This window comes from Alligator sinensis, unplaced genomic scaffold (genome assembly GCF_000455745.1).
Source record: "Alligator sinensis unplaced genomic scaffold, ASM45574v1 scaffold658_1, whole genome shotgun sequence".
NCBI classification, from domain to species: domain Eukaryota; kingdom Metazoa; phylum Chordata; order Crocodylia; family Alligatoridae; genus Alligator; species Alligator sinensis.
The window spans coordinates 769,751-784,946 of NW_005842109.1; the positions used below are offsets into that span (position 1 = coordinate 769,751).

Sequence of the window (15,196 nt, forward strand, 5' to 3'; positions counted from 1 at the left end):
GGTTGTGTGAACCCAGCATTCATTCATGCCAGTGGCAGGGGGTCAGGCTAGATGATCTGTTCAGGTCCCTCCTGACCCTAGCTACTATGAAACTATGGACTGCACCTCCACTTAGGTGGACTTGTTAATCAATGAACCCGTTTAATTTTTTTTGCAGACTCCCCCAAGAGTCGAATTGTAATTTGAACCCTGCTTAGTAGACCACAGACTCAATATGAATGTGATGCAGCTGCACAAAAGGTGAATGTGGCTTTGGGCTGCATCAGTAGAAGCATTAAATGCAAGACAGGGAAGGTGATAGTGCCTCTCTACTCAGCATTGGTTAGGCCTCATCTGGGCTAAGTACAGACAGTCAAAAAGCCCAAGGCTGAATTGATTTGGTCTTTGCAGATTAGTATAAGCTGCAAAGATTGAATCAATAAACAAATGAACATTCACTTTTGATTCAGGAAATGCAGCCACATGCCTGCAGTGTCTCAAGCCAGAAATCATGGGGCACTACAGCAAGGCTCTCTGGCAGGTAGCCAGCATGGGATGTATGTTTGCTTCCTCTTCCTGCTGCCCCCAAGGTCTCTGGGATTTGCAGTGCACAATCATAGGAACAGGACTCTGCAGGGTTGCTCATCACTTCTTCCTACTTCCAGGTACCTCTGGGATTTGTAGTCCACAGTTTCAGCCAGCACTAAGTATGCCAGCAGGGTAGGGAAGCTCTTTAGTCAGGGGAAGATGAGTTAACCCCCCTCCCTATTCCCAGACCCTAGCTGGGGTTTGCCCAGGAAGAGTGTGGGGAGGGGTGGGGCGGGCAGTGAGCTGGCCAGTGAACCAGTCCTCACCACTCCAGGTAGGAAACAGAGGGGCAGGGCCAGCCCTGTTCTCTGGAGCAGACAGCACAACCCAACCCAGGGATGCAAACCATGCTGGGATGCTGGGGAACTCTGATTTAACTTGAATCAGGAAGGGGTCTGGGACAGAAGTTTCATAAACTGGTTTGACCTAAATCAGTTAAGTTTGATAGTACACTCAACCAGGTTTATCTTAAACCAGTTTCCGCCATTTTGAAACTGGTTTATGTGCACTGAACTTCTGTTCTGTTACAGGTTTAAACCAGTTTCTGATCACTTAAACCAGTTTATGTGTAGCTTCTGTCTCTAGCCCTTGAGTACTGTGTGCAGTTCTGGGCTCCACATTTTAAAAAATACGTGGAGATATTACAGAGAGTCCAGAGGTGGGCAGCAAAGATGATCAAGGGCTTGGAAGGCAAGTCATACAAGGAGAGGGTGAAGGAGCTAGGTATGTTTAGCTTACAGAAAAGGCACTTAAGAGGATACATGATAGCAAATACTTGAAGAGCTGTCATCAAGAGGAAAAACACCTTTTCTCTCTTGCTGCAGACAGGAGGATGTGGACCAATGGCTTGAAGCTGCAGCAACATAAATTTAGGTGGATATCCAGAAAAAACTTCTTCACTGTTAGAAGAGTGAGGCAGTGGAATAGACTGCCTAAGGAAGTTGTAGACTCTCCATCATGGGAGGTGTTCAAGAAGAGGTTGGACAGCCACTGGTCAGGGATGATCTAGGCATAACTATGCTTATTTTCTTCCATGGGTATTTCCCATGCTTCTGGGCTTTGCTGGTTACTCCCACCCCCTGTCCCCCTCCCCTTTTTCTGTTATATGTCAGTGTGTTTTTAAACCTTCCCAGAGGCATTGCGTGTTGGATATAACTAAGGCTGGGGACTTCAACTGGGGTGTGCTGATTCTCTTGCTACAAGCAAAGCTAGAGGTTCCTGGCTAGGTGGTCTTACCCCTCCATTCAGGATCAGATCAATCACTACATTTGGGGTCAGGAAGGAATTTTACCCCAGGATCAGATTGGTATGAATTGTGGGGTTTTTTGCCTTCCTCTGTAGTGGAGGGCATAGCCCTCTATCTGGGATCTCTTGGGCGTATACTGGCAATATTTTATAGAAGCAGGCATTGGCTGCTGTGGTTCCCCTGCTTTATCTGTGGCAAGTTAGGGTGTTAAGTCTGTGTTGTGTCAGGGTTGAGGGTAGTCTTATGTAGAGTTTAGATTATGGTTGTATGGGATGGTTTGGATAGGTATGGTCCTGCCTCAGGTAGGAGTTCAGACTAGATGACCTTTTGAGGTCTCTTCCAGCCCTACTTCTTTATGACTCTATGACTTTGTAACTCTATGCAAAGGCTATAACTTCTGAATAATATCATATTAAGTAGTTTTGGTTTAAAAAATGGTATTTTGTGACAAGGAAAAATTAAATTATCTCTACATTTGCCTTCCTCTAGAGCTCAGCCTAAGACCATTCTCTATGCAAGATCAGAAAGATCTAGCATCTTTCAGAATGGCCCATATATAATACAGCCGAAGAATGGCCTGGTTGAAGGAATCTGGCTGAGAATGTTGGAAACCCAAAACTGAAAGCCAAACATAGTGGCCCAGAGCTTCCTATGCAAAGTTCCTGGAGGATATTTTCCTAGCACTCAGTGGAAGGAAAAGATTAATTTCCCCATTGCTTTTTAGCAGCCTCCCCTATTTTTACAATGTGAGATTGAAGGAAAAGGTTGCAAATCTATTGGGCAGTTTTGACAGCAATAATTAGTTTGAGGGTAGGAAGCTGTAAGGACCATGCCAGTTCCAGAACAATATTTATGATTTTCATGCACTGAAATCATCAGTTTATAGGTCTTGTAGGGACGTAGGGTACCCTGAGGTAATCAGTAGGGAAGGATACAAATAAGCCAATTACATTGGCAGGGAGCCTAAGGAACACCCTGCTTCAAAGATAAAATTGCATTTCTGTCCCATTGCTAGAAGTTTTGGTAAGAGAAACCACAATTACAAAGTTAGTCTTTGGAATTCAGTATTAAACATAAACATTTTCGAAGAGTCTTAATCGTTGCCTTTGTATATGTCTCAGTCCAAGTACTGAATACTTTATTTCCTTTGTTTTGATGATACAGAAGGATGTCATATAGGTAGAAGAAGGTGTGGAAACCCTGTTGCTGCATATATGGTACTTAATTCATATTAGACCTCATGAATATGCAAAGGACTGGATTACCCTTTGTCTTTTCTACATACCCTTTACTCCGAGGAGGGAGGCACAATTTTCTGTAATGTGAAGTCTTCACCCTACTAAACAATAATTAGCACTTTTATATTTACTGTATCAATAAATACTACTACTACTAATAATCACCTGGCTTATTCCTATTGCTTTGCTATGATCTGGCCTTTATAGATGTTATATAATGGAAGGGAAAGAAGAGGAGAGGGAAGATTTTATTGGAAGGTGATGGGCTGAAGGAAAATAGGGGAACGCATGTATTTTCTTCTTTATGATTAGGCTTGGCAGGATTTGATTTTTATTGGTAAACATTAATAAATGTCAATTTCACCTCATGCTTTCAGACAGACAAAAAATATTTTCATTGTTAATAATCAAAATTTATAGAAAGGGGATGTAAGAAAAATGATGGCTGATGGAGTATGTGACTACAGGGGGAGCAGTCTTACAGAACCGTGCTGACTCTACTTTGGACTGCAACTCCCAGAAACTCCAGGGGACTGGGAGCAAAGGAAGAAGTAGGGAGAAAGTGGATGAGGGAGCTGTAGGCCAGCAGATCTGGGATTGATGGCAGCCCTGCCACTCACCTAACAGGAATCCTACAGTATTTATGTTTGTCATAGTGGGTGGTTAAACTGCACTATAGTAATCGTATACTGTCATTAACAAATTGTCTACCCCGCCCCCACACCCTTAATTTTGTGCAATCCTGGAAATTTAAATAAATTGAAATCAAAATAAATGCTTAAAAATAAGCATTGATGTTATCTGTCAAAATTATTAAAATATAAAAATAAAATTCTGCCACGCCTATTTATGATGCAGAAAAGAAGCCTGTATTTGAAGGGGCTGTTCAATCCGGAGGGCTAGGTTATTTCATTTTTTTTTAAATGAACATTTCTGCCAGCTCTGTATTAGAGGCTAAATAATTATTACCAGAAATAAACAATCCCCCAAAGATCCATTTTTTAATTATTTTTACTAATTCTTTGCCACTGCAGTGGCAGGACACTGGAGATACCCTTGTCTCCCCTGCTTTTTATCTGTGATATGTTGTAGGGTGGTTTGTTTTCAGAAAGTGGTCCATGGCTCTGGCTGCGATGTGGGTGGGATTGGAATGGACAGTTTCTTAGGACAGAACAATCCCATGCACCAGTACTAGCTGGGGGCTGACTGGCTGGGCAGCAGCTCTGCAGAAAAGGACCTGCAGGTTACAGTATAAAGTGAGCTGAATATGAGCTGACAGTGTGCCCTTGTTGTGAAGAAGGCTAATGGCATACTGGGCTGCATTGGTAGGTGTGTTGGCAGTAGGTCAAGGGAAGTGATTATTCCCCTCTATTCAGCACTGTTGAGGCCACATCTGGGTTGCAGTGTTCAATTTTGGGCCCCCCACTGCAGAAAGGATGTGGACAAATTGGAGAGAGTCCAGCAGAGGGCAACAAAACTGGTGAGGGGGTTGGGGCACATGCCTTCTGAGGACAGCCTGAGGGAATTGGGCTTATTTAGTCTAGAGAAGTAAAGATTGAGGGGAGATTAAATAGCAGCCATCAGCTATCTGAAGGGAGATTTGAAAGAGGATGAAGCTGGACTGTTCTCAGTGATGGCAGATGACAGAACAAGGAGCAATGGTCTCAAGTTGCAGCAAGGGGAGTTTAGGTTAGATATTAGGAAGAATTTTTCTGACTACGAGGGTAGTAAAACACTGGAACAGGTTACCCAGGGAGGTGGTGGAATCTCTGTCCTTGGAGGTTTTTAAGGCCTGGCTAGACAAAGCCCCGTCTGGAATGATTTTATTAAGAAGGTCCTGCTCTGGGCAGGGGGTTGGAGTAGATGACCTCCTGAGATCCCTTCCAACCCTCATTTTCTCTGATTCTATGACTCTGGGAAAATAGCTGCCTGTGCACAAAAGTGGCTAGACTTGGTGGCCTTGAGAAGACCCTGGCAGTCCTATCTCCTTAAACAGTATAACTAATTGTGCTCTCCCATCTCAGATGTTCAGCTTTCAATCTCAGGAAAAGTTTTCAATTAGCAATAATCACACCTTGGATTAACCTCATTGGCTATGATACTGCCACTGTGCAATCCTGCCACTGTCCAAAGATGTCAAGAGACAGACCTAATTTATTTCTAAAGTAAAAGATAAATCAACCCCTGTTACCTGACTGCTACTTTATTTTATTTCAGGCTATCTTACACCATAAAAAACAGGAAAAAAGTACAGACTAATTTTTTTACCATCACAAGTCAGCTTTGAAGTCTTGGAATAGCATAGCTGTGATCTTGGTGGAACAGAAGCACTTTCTCTGGATTTCTTCCCTTCCCAGCAAAAACAACATGAAAGGAAAAGAGACCTACAGCCACATATAACGCCTTTCCTCTTACCGTCTCTGAAAACCTTTGAGGCAACAGCAGCAGAAACAAGGATCCTGGTACAAAGCAGTGTTCTGCAAAATAGACACTACTAACTTCGCTTTACTTCTTATTTTGACCCATCACTGGAAATGGTGATTTTCCTTTTTACATTTGGAGTTTCCAACAAAATCCCACTGTTCTCCTGGTAACTCCAAATATGTGTTTGTGTGTGCTGGGGGATGCTATATCTTGTATTTAGGAATTAAATCCTTTCTTAAGGATCATTTCTCTTCTGTACTGGAAAACGGCTGACTCAGCTTTTAGAGTTATCCTTGTCCCTTGTTCAATGCCAGTCACAATGATACACTGCACAGAATAGTGAAGTGAAAATACAAAGTCAGTTTCATTTCCCTGTCAATTTACTGCCTATGTAGAGAAACAGGAGCCAAGCTCAAATTCAGGGGGTTAATGAAACAAAATATTATTTTGTAGAAGAAAGAAAAGCCCCCCTAAGCTCCCCAACTAGTTCACTTTACAACAATATACAGAAAATGTTGCCTTGTTTCAGAGAAAACAACAGACTCTGGAGATAGCTGGAAAACCAGGAACTGTGAAACCCAGAGAATGTCAGACACTGAAAGCACCTTTCTCTCAGTAACAGAGCTCTAGAAATAATATGATCTCAATCTTTTACTCAAGTATTTCACACATCTGTAAGGCACAGTTCATCAATTTATCAAGGGTATGCACAGTTCTTGATGGAGGTAAAGAAGTGTTCTGAATACAATGTACATTTCCATGTTTTAATTTAAGTTGAAAAAAGAGCTAGAATGTTTTATTCTCATAAAATGGCTGAGCAACTCCTTATCATAACCCTGTGAGAGGTTTAAAGTGTCTTCAGTAAAAGGAAGATTATTAAAATGATATCTCAGGTTTTTATATAGCAATTCCCATTCAACAGCATCCGGGTATGTTTGTCTTAGTTTTCACTCCAAAACAAGATGCCTCTACCCCCTGTTAGGGGATATAATCCTCATCCTCTGTCTTGGTGGCCTAACTGGCTACAGAACCTGGTAATGTTGCTGGCAGGAGTGAAAGCAAGTTCACGTGAGAGGCTATTTATTACAGGGCCAGATAACGCTGCTGCAATATAACTGACAGGACAACTGAGGGGACCACTTTGGCTGTGAATCACTGCTTTGGTAAGGTACAAGGTCAAGAATGGAGACAACTAATACCATGGTACTCAACCTCTGGCCTGCTGGCCAGATCTGGCCTGCAGAGCCATGTCATCCAGCCAGTGGGTCTCCCCATGGGTCCAGAAATTTGGTGGCAAGGAAGTGGTGGCAGCATTAGTTGTCACTTCCCTGCTTGTCACTCCACAGCCAGATCTGGTGCGTAGGATTAGGCCATGTGTGGGGGTAGGATCAGGCCACCACATGGCCAAATCTGGCACATGGAATTGGGCTGTTGTGTGGCCAGATCTGGCACCTGGAGTCGGGCAGGCGAGTGGCTGGATCCAGCATTCAAGTTCAGGTTGGCATAGGCAGCAGGATCTGGCATGTGTCTGGGCAGACACTTGAGCAGTACTAACAGCTTTAGTAGCAGGAAAAGAAACAGACATAAAGGGAATAAGGTTAGAATTGAGGGATGCAGTGGCAGAGCAGAGATGGTACCTTCTTGCAGTTTCAGAGGTCTGAGTCTGAATGCTGTTCTGGATGCAAACCAAAGGCTGCCCCCAATTGATCCAGCTGTAAATGAATGAATCAGTAAGTCAGTCCCCAGCTGGAAAGTCAAAGTCATTCTGGTCATTCAAGTTGGGGAGTCTAAGTGGCTGGATGTGATGAACATCCTTCATGTCCTTTTGGCTGCAGAACCTGGCACACCTTACTCACACTAATCTTATGGGCCATTAGGCTCAGGAGCACTCTTTGATATTTTTTAAGATAGAATTCCTAGAAGGAAAGGGGAGGGAAGTTGTGTCACTGTGTAACACTTAGATAGGGCCCTGTATTCCTTATCATAAAGTCAACAGTGCATTAGCACCTAGGAGTGTTTCAGATGAGACTTGGAATATAGGTAGGAGTTTGCCCCAGCGCCAGGATACTTTACAGCATGTGTGGAATATAGCCCTTGAGACATGCCCCTGAATATGTGTGCATGTCATATGAATAAACTCCTGCTCTCTGAACTGGATTAGAAAAGGAAGGCTGTAGCACTAACCAATATGAATTTCATTTTTAAAGTGAGGACTCATCCTAATTCTCTTGTGTCTGAGTAAATCTGTCTAGTTTTGGAGATGCAGGGACACAGAGGAAAGAGGGGCAATTATCAAATCTCATTTTCTGATATTCTGAGAAGCACTTCAGTGCTGTGGTCTATAGGTTGTATCAGTAGCTTTACATAAGGGTCTTCTTACTGGGGAATTGGCACCAGTGAGGTGGAAGACATGTAGTCTGTGGATGTACTATTGGATAAGGCTGAAAAAGTTATAAAAGGTAGTGCAGCAGTTGTAACATTTAGCAGGCATGGTATAGACAATATGGGGTTCATCTACACATTCAGTTAATTCTCGCCATTTGCACCAGAGTCAGCTGCTTCTGGATGCAGTGTCTACATGTGCACCCAGAACCACACCACTTTGAGCCAGGGAAGAGCAGCAGGCTCAGGGGGTCAGTGTTAGGCTCTGGGTGGCGGCATTGGCAGCACAGGAGCTGGCTGGTGTATGAGAGTACCGAAACTTTGAAGCTATGCGGCTGAGCCTCCAACTCTGCTGCCAGCCTGGGGCTTGTTCCACCCCAGCACAAAGTGCTAATTAGTCAACTCTGCAGTAAAGTGCACGTGTAGATGCACCCATTGGTCACATCCAGACGAGCGTGGTCGTGTAGTATGTAGCACCACAAAAGTTTGCAGTGCCACATATTGCACAGTCTGGTGTTCTCCACACTTCAAGGGTGTGCTGCCTGAGCATGCATGGCACCAGTTTTATTTTCCACAGGTTTTAATGACCCCAGAGATCAGAAAAACCTGTGGAAACAAAAAAACAGTGCAGTGCACACTCAGGCAGTGAGCACTGATGACAAGTGGAGCCAGGCTTCCTGCTGCCAGCCAGGCTCTGCAAAGCACACTCACTGTGACTGAAGCCCTGGGAGGCCCCCAGTACCCGAGGTAAGGCTGCTGGGACAGGCACAGTGCTGGCCCCAGCCTCCCCTACCGCCCCCGGGGTAACTTGCTGTGCATGGTCCTTCTCTATCCTCTCCTCTGTCATCCTCTACAACAAATAGCCTTCCTTGCCAACATTTCCAGCAACTTCCTTCCTAATTCATTCAGCCATTAGTATTTTAGAACCCATTAACACTTACAAGTTGCTCCTTGATTTCTGGTGCCCTCTAACGGTGCACACATATATCACAGGCAGCATTTGACTAAAGGGGCACACACTCCCTTGGTTACATAGACAAAGCTATACAGTAAACTGGCCCCACATCCTCCCCGCACTGCTCTCTCCTAGCTGTACCCCCCATCGCAGCTGTGGCTGGTTTTCCCCAGCTATGTGCTGGTACACATAAGGGAGAGAGAGGTACAGCCACTCTTCCTCATACCCCATCAATATAGCAGCCCTACCACATCCTGGCACATTCGCTCATTTAAGACTGACATGGTCCCCCCACTTCTGAGACCTCTGGGGTTTTTTGCCAATCACTCCTCTGTCTCAACCCATTAATCTTTTCCTCTAGCCTGCTGGCCTGTGCTCTCAGTCCTAATACCACTCACTTCCTCTACAGCATATCCTCATTTATTTCCCTTCCCTTCCAAAAAATTCCCCTTTCCTCTCTTTCCTTTTCCAAAATCTCTTTCCTTTTCCCTCTGTCACTTCTCTGTCTCCACTATCCCCTCCCTTCTCTGCAGTCTCCCAGCCTCTGACTCCCAGAACTGCTCCTAGACACACCTAGTATCCTCTCATTGCTCCTCCCCATCCATATTCCACAGATCTGTATCGACATAGTCATGGAGAATCTAAAAAGGTTACTAACACCTCACATTAGGGGGCTGTGTGGCAGCAGGAACATCCTAACCTTAAGCACACTCAAGCCCATTGTTCAGGAAACCTGATTAAATTATCCTTATTGTGTTTCATCTCCATTCCAGTAATCAATGCTAATTGATTGATTGATGCTGGCACTCTCTTGTAAAATTCTCCCAGATTTAAAAATCAGTCATATGCTCAGCATAGAACATGTGGAATTTATTAGTTTTTAAATAATGATTACTAGGCAACTGTCAATCCTCTGGATAATGGTGTACGTGTAAGAGGCCTAGTCAGGTGCCTGATGAATCCGCTTGTGGCTGACCAGCCCAATTCAACAGTGACACAGCTTGTTACAAGTTTCACAGATCCATGTGTTGTCTGAGTTGCAGTCTAAGTTTACAGCATGCTGCTTCCTTCTTTCTCACTTTGCTTCCATCCTCTGGATCAAAGTCACTTCATATTGAGCTGCACCCAGCGCCAGATGTTCCTGAAACTGTTTGCTATATTCTTTTTCAAATTAGTTGTAAAGCTTAGCAGGCACATTTTTCTGTCTCCCTTCTCACTCCAAAAAAGCCCAAACTACCACTCCTTGATAGAAGCAGACAGTAGCAACAGGCCTACAAATTATTCTCCTGTTGCTGCCATGGTAGATTTCAAACTGACTCTTCATGAGCATAGCTTCAGCTCAATATTCCTTTGAGCAACTAAGTTACTGTGGCAATAGACTGCCTGCAAATTCTTGCCTAGTTTTGCTGCACATGCATCTACTGTTCTAGAGATCTAAACTCTTTCTGTAAGAATATGTTCAAATTGCTTAACCAATCACTGGCTCCTCTTGTGGGCTCTCTGTCTCAGTCTCAGTCTCTCTGCTAGACCTACCTCTCTCCCAACATCTGTCTCAGTCTCCTAATTACGTCCTAATTTCTTTCCCCTGCTTCAGTCTCCGTATCAGTAGACTCTGTCCCAGTCTACAGCTATCTGGCCCTCTGGTCTAGTTTTTTCCTTTTTTCATTCAAATCTGATTCATTTTTTTCATTCAAACCCTCCTGCTGGACATGCCAGCAGGAGGGTTCTTGAGAGCAATAGAGAAACATGTCCCTGCTTTCATTTTTGGATCCAGAGCAGCTGGGACTCAGGAGTGGTCATTATTAGGGAAGTCCAGCTCGGTCTCCATCTCTGTGGGCTGGAACATGATAATTTTCTTTGTGTGGAAGGCACATGTGTACTTTGGTTAGTGCTGGGAAGGCTGAGAGGCTGGAACTGTCTCTGACGACAGACTCCAACAATTTTAGTTAACATCAAAGAAATCTCTCCTGAGAAAGTACACAGTGTGATTTTTCAAAGGCTTATAGCATGGCATCTTTGGTTGGCTTTTCACAATAATGGCGAAAGGGACATCTCTGACACAAAAGCCTCTTACCTCCTGTCAGTTTTCAGATCTCTGACCCAAGGAAGTGGGAGGAGGGAGACAAGCACTTGCAAAAGGAAAGGACACCTCATTTTTTGACATGGACAAAACATTGTATTTTTTCCCTAGTCCTGTTCTCAGAAAAAAGATGAACTATTTCAGAGGAAGCTTATAAAATCAGTAAATAAATAAAAATCAGTCAGCGGTAGATACTTACCATTCAAAATTTTCAGTATGAGCAGCTGAAACTTGGGAAAGTTTTAAACAACTAAAACCAATATCTTACAGTGGGAGTCACTGCCAAATAATAGCTGGCACTAGAAAATATCACATAGATAAAGCCTGTGCAAATTGAAAAATTGGAGGTCACTCACTGTACTGCTTACTATTGAGTTAAATGGAAGACCACTGAGATAAAGATAAAGAATTACAGGCTATGACCTGTAGGCTGTGCCCTTTTTTTGGAAGGTGAATGTTGTTGCAATATCTTCTGTTTTGAGCAGGCTGGATGCATTAGCTACACTCTGGCAGGTTATTGATGGGGCCCTTAACTGGGAAAAGTTCAGGTGCTCCAGCATCCAAGACACACATACCCTGAGGAGGAATACTCACTGAGTATGCTCCTTCTTCTCATCTATCAAATTCTTTGGGTATAGTAATTCTGCATACCACAAGTGAATCATGTAGAAATCTGGCAGCTTTTGCCCAAATCACATTGGTACAAAGCAGACTCACAAAAGTAGGAATGGTATAAACTTGCTGCAGCTTGGTCACTGCAAAAATACAACCTGATTTTCCATTTTCTTCTGATAAAGCAGTACCAGAAGTAGTAGTGGGGTAGTGGGGGGCTGAAAACTGGACACAGTACTCCAGATGTGGCCTCACCGCTGCTGAATAGAGGGGAATAATCACTTCCCTTGACCTGCTGGCAACACTCCTACCATTGCAGCCCAGTATGCTGTTACTGTTCTTTGCAAAAAGGGGACACTGCTGACTTGTATTCAACTTATTGTCCACTGTAACCCCCAGGTCCTTTTCTGCAGAGCTGCTGCCCAGCCAGTCAGCCCCAGCCTGTACTGGTGCATGGGGTTGTTCTGTCTTGAGTGTAGGACTTTGCACTTGTCCTTGTTGAACCTCATGAGATGCCCTTTGGCCCATGCCTTCAATTTGTCTAGGACACTCTGAAATGTAATGTAAGTGCTGACCATGTAAGTAGTAATTGTACACACCCTGGGTGGGCTCTGCTAGTGTTTGCTGGAAGTTTTACACAAACAGACCTCTATAACTGAAAGTGCCTGTTGATTCCCATGCTGCTCTGTATTTCCTCCATTCCTTTGTAATGACACAAAATAGAATGTTTCCTAGATGCAGGCTATAAAAAATGTCCACACAGATGCTCTAAGTATGAACAGAGCATAGAGACAGAACAAAATTACAAGTTAAAAAATGTATTGACTTCTCCTGGAGTCGTGTGTCATCACCCTGAACCTCCTGTCTCAGTCCTTGAACACTCTCCTCCCTGCATGGCTCAGTGGTTGGGAACCACAGTCTCAAAGAGGGGACACCAGTCAGACTTACCTTTATATTCACTGTGAAAAATGTAGTGGGTCTTATTCATAGGCACATTGTTCAGCCTCCTTTTTCAGACAATAGCCAGAATCAAACACTTCAGAAAGACACAGAAAGCACTGTAGCGGACAAGTATGGAATGGTTCACAGAGGAAATTTCTCCCTCTTGTAGTGGCTACTGTAGGCCAGGAAACACACGGCCTATATACTTTGGCACTCCAGCTTCCTTCCATTTCAGTAATTCCTCTTATGGGGAAGAATAAAAAATGGGAAAAGAAATGAGACTCTAATCCTGTTCCTTTTTAAAGACAATGGCAAGGCTCCTTTTATTTCCATAGGTGCACAATCCAGCTGCTAATTAAGTAGCAAAGAGAGCAATAAATATCACGACAAAGAATGTCAGCAAGTTAAAATCTATCTTTTCCAGGAAATCAACTTCCTCTGCAGACTCCAGCCAGGATTTAGAACTTTAACTGAAATGTATGGTGGTCTGCTTTACCTCAAAGGCTGCCCTACATCATTTTTTTTCTGCCTGGTGTGCGGGCCGCCTCCCGATCCCATCCATGTTGCCATGTGCGAGCCGGGAGCGATATGCGGACCCGTCTTTGCGCACGCGGGCTGTGGCCAGCAGCCCGGGCACGCGGGGTCAGAGGAGACCGTGCGGCGGCAAGGCACGCACGGGCTAGAATTAGTTACAGACGCGTAATGGTTGATTTAAAGATTGTTTACTTACACCAAAGGTGGTCGCGGTGCAGGCAGGAAAACTTGCTTGAGTTACAGTTGCAGATAGAAAAGATAAGAGGCGGACTAGAGTTCCTTCCCGTGAACACTCTTCTAGCCCATCCAGTTGGAGGCTCTAAACCGCGAGCCCGTCGCGCCAACCGAAGTGGATCTTTTTGTGCACAGGGAAGAGTGATACGTCGAGGACTGCGTTCGGTGACGGGGAGAGGCTAGAGGCTGATCAGACCCCTGTTGCCTGCTTTAAATGCGCTGGGTCCAATAGGCTCCGCAGCGCTTAGAGATCTTCACAAGAAGTGAAGTCTCCTCCTCCTGGTGTTCGTGGAGTCCTCCAACTTGGGCGGAAACCACTCAAGCTTTTTATACGGCTAGCAAGCCAATCACTAGCCGCCACGTGTGAATAATTTAGAACTGGCCAATGGTGGGGCACAAATTTGAATACGAATGGCGGGAACTCTTTGCAACGAGCATTTCTGTGCTGCAACAAAGAAATGCACCCTGCAAAGAAAGCTACAAATTGGCGGGAATTCTTTTGCACCAGGGTTCTCTTTTGCAGCAGAAAACTCCACCGTGCAAAGAAGCTACAATTTAGCGGGAACAATTTAGCAGTGCCGAAGCACACACAAACAAAATCACACCCTTGGGTTGTGACACCTGGAAGGCAGGCATGGGTGGATCTAGGATTTTGAAAAGGGGAGTGCAGATGGTGTGCACCATCATATATAATACAACACACATTTTCTCCAGTTAGGAAAAATCTAGAAGCTTCACTAATAAACAGGGGTCTACAGCTATATTATTCAATTTAAGATTGCACAAAAAATCTGCATTGGAATGTAATTTAATTTGGTATAGCATATATTACATAAAAAAACAGAATAAAATAGGCAAAAATAATCCAAAGATATTGTTTCATTAACCCCAGAGTCATTATAGTTAAGTGTATATCTCTCTTTTAGATTCCTAAAACAAAATGAAGCCTTCCTGGGCATACAGACAGTGCTTCCAGTGCTTCATTGAAAGTGATTTCCGTATGTGAGCTAATGGTTTTAGCTAAAGTTAAAAAAGTCTGCAGGGCTGTGAAATGGGAGCTAGGTGACTAGGAGCATCTAACAGATGGCAATGTTGCAGAAGGAAGGCTAGCTAGAGTAGTGGAACAATTAAAACCCACTTAAAAGGACAGAGGGTCATTAACACCTATGGAACAAAGAGTTTAGAAGGAATCAAGCAAATTATACTGAGTCATTAAGTCAACTGACTCCGTCACTGCTGCTTGAGTAGAAGTGCTGCTGCCACTGCTAGGCAGTTGGCCTTAAACTTTGGATGGACCAGGAATCAAAAGGGGGTGCAAGTGTACCAGTGCACACCCTTGGATCTGCCCCTGGAGGCAAGTATACCATAGGGAAAAAACATGGAACCCCCCACCTTCCCCTGAACGGGAAAATCTCATGATGATGTACTACAGGAATATATAACATTTATTTTCATGTAGTTGTGTGGTATGTCTTATTACTCAGATTTCTATGATGTATTACTGAACAAATACAATAAAAATGGATTCTTCCCATCCCTAACTCATATTATCAGAGAAAGACAATTCATCAGCACAAGAACATTGTCTTATTATTAGAAATTGCTTGACCTGAACTTTGTCCTTTATGTCTGTTGATCCTTGAATTCTGTCACAATTGTAATCTAACATGGAAATGCTGTGAGATAACAAATAGGATTAATGGAAGCAGAACAAAAAATCTGCATCATAATGTGCTACATGCATCCAAAAGGGGACATTGCAAACTTGGTAGGGTTGCAGATTGACCATGTGTGTCACAGGTAAATTGAGCAGATTTCTCAACTGAAAAACCAAGACACTTGTCACAATGGGTGGGGGAAGAGGGAAAATTGGAAGGCATATGGACTGGTTTGATGGGTCTTGGGGAGGTGCCCACAGGTGAGGGAGAAAATATATGGTGCCTCTTTTCTCTTTCCTCAGCCATGCCATCTTTTTCTCTTTC

The 15,196-nt window shown here is 43.8% G+C and overlaps 1 long non-coding RNA gene and 1 other non-coding gene across 10 annotated transcripts in view; one reads left to right on the forward strand and one right to left on the reverse strand.

Annotated features, from left to right (window-relative positions):
• Positions 1-15,196, forward strand: part of LOC106722244 — a 61,945-nt gene that overhangs the window by 24,948 nt on the left and 21,801 nt on the right. For 7 of the 9 annotated variants that reach the window (XR_003094285.1, XR_003094280.1, XR_003094277.1 and 4 more), the window contains 2 exons: positions 2,978-3,030; positions 5,269-5,720. This is a non-coding gene — a long non-coding RNA (uncharacterized LOC106722244). Of the gene's footprint in view, positions 1-2,977; positions 3,031-5,268; positions 5,721-15,196 lie in introns of those variants that run through there. The other 2 variants (XR_003094283.1, XR_003094284.1) reach the window with 1 other exon arrangement.
• LOC112550431 lies at positions 5,035-5,170 on the reverse strand. Its single transcript, XR_003094287.1, has one exon. It is a non-coding gene; the product is annotated as a U4 spliceosomal RNA (small nuclear RNA).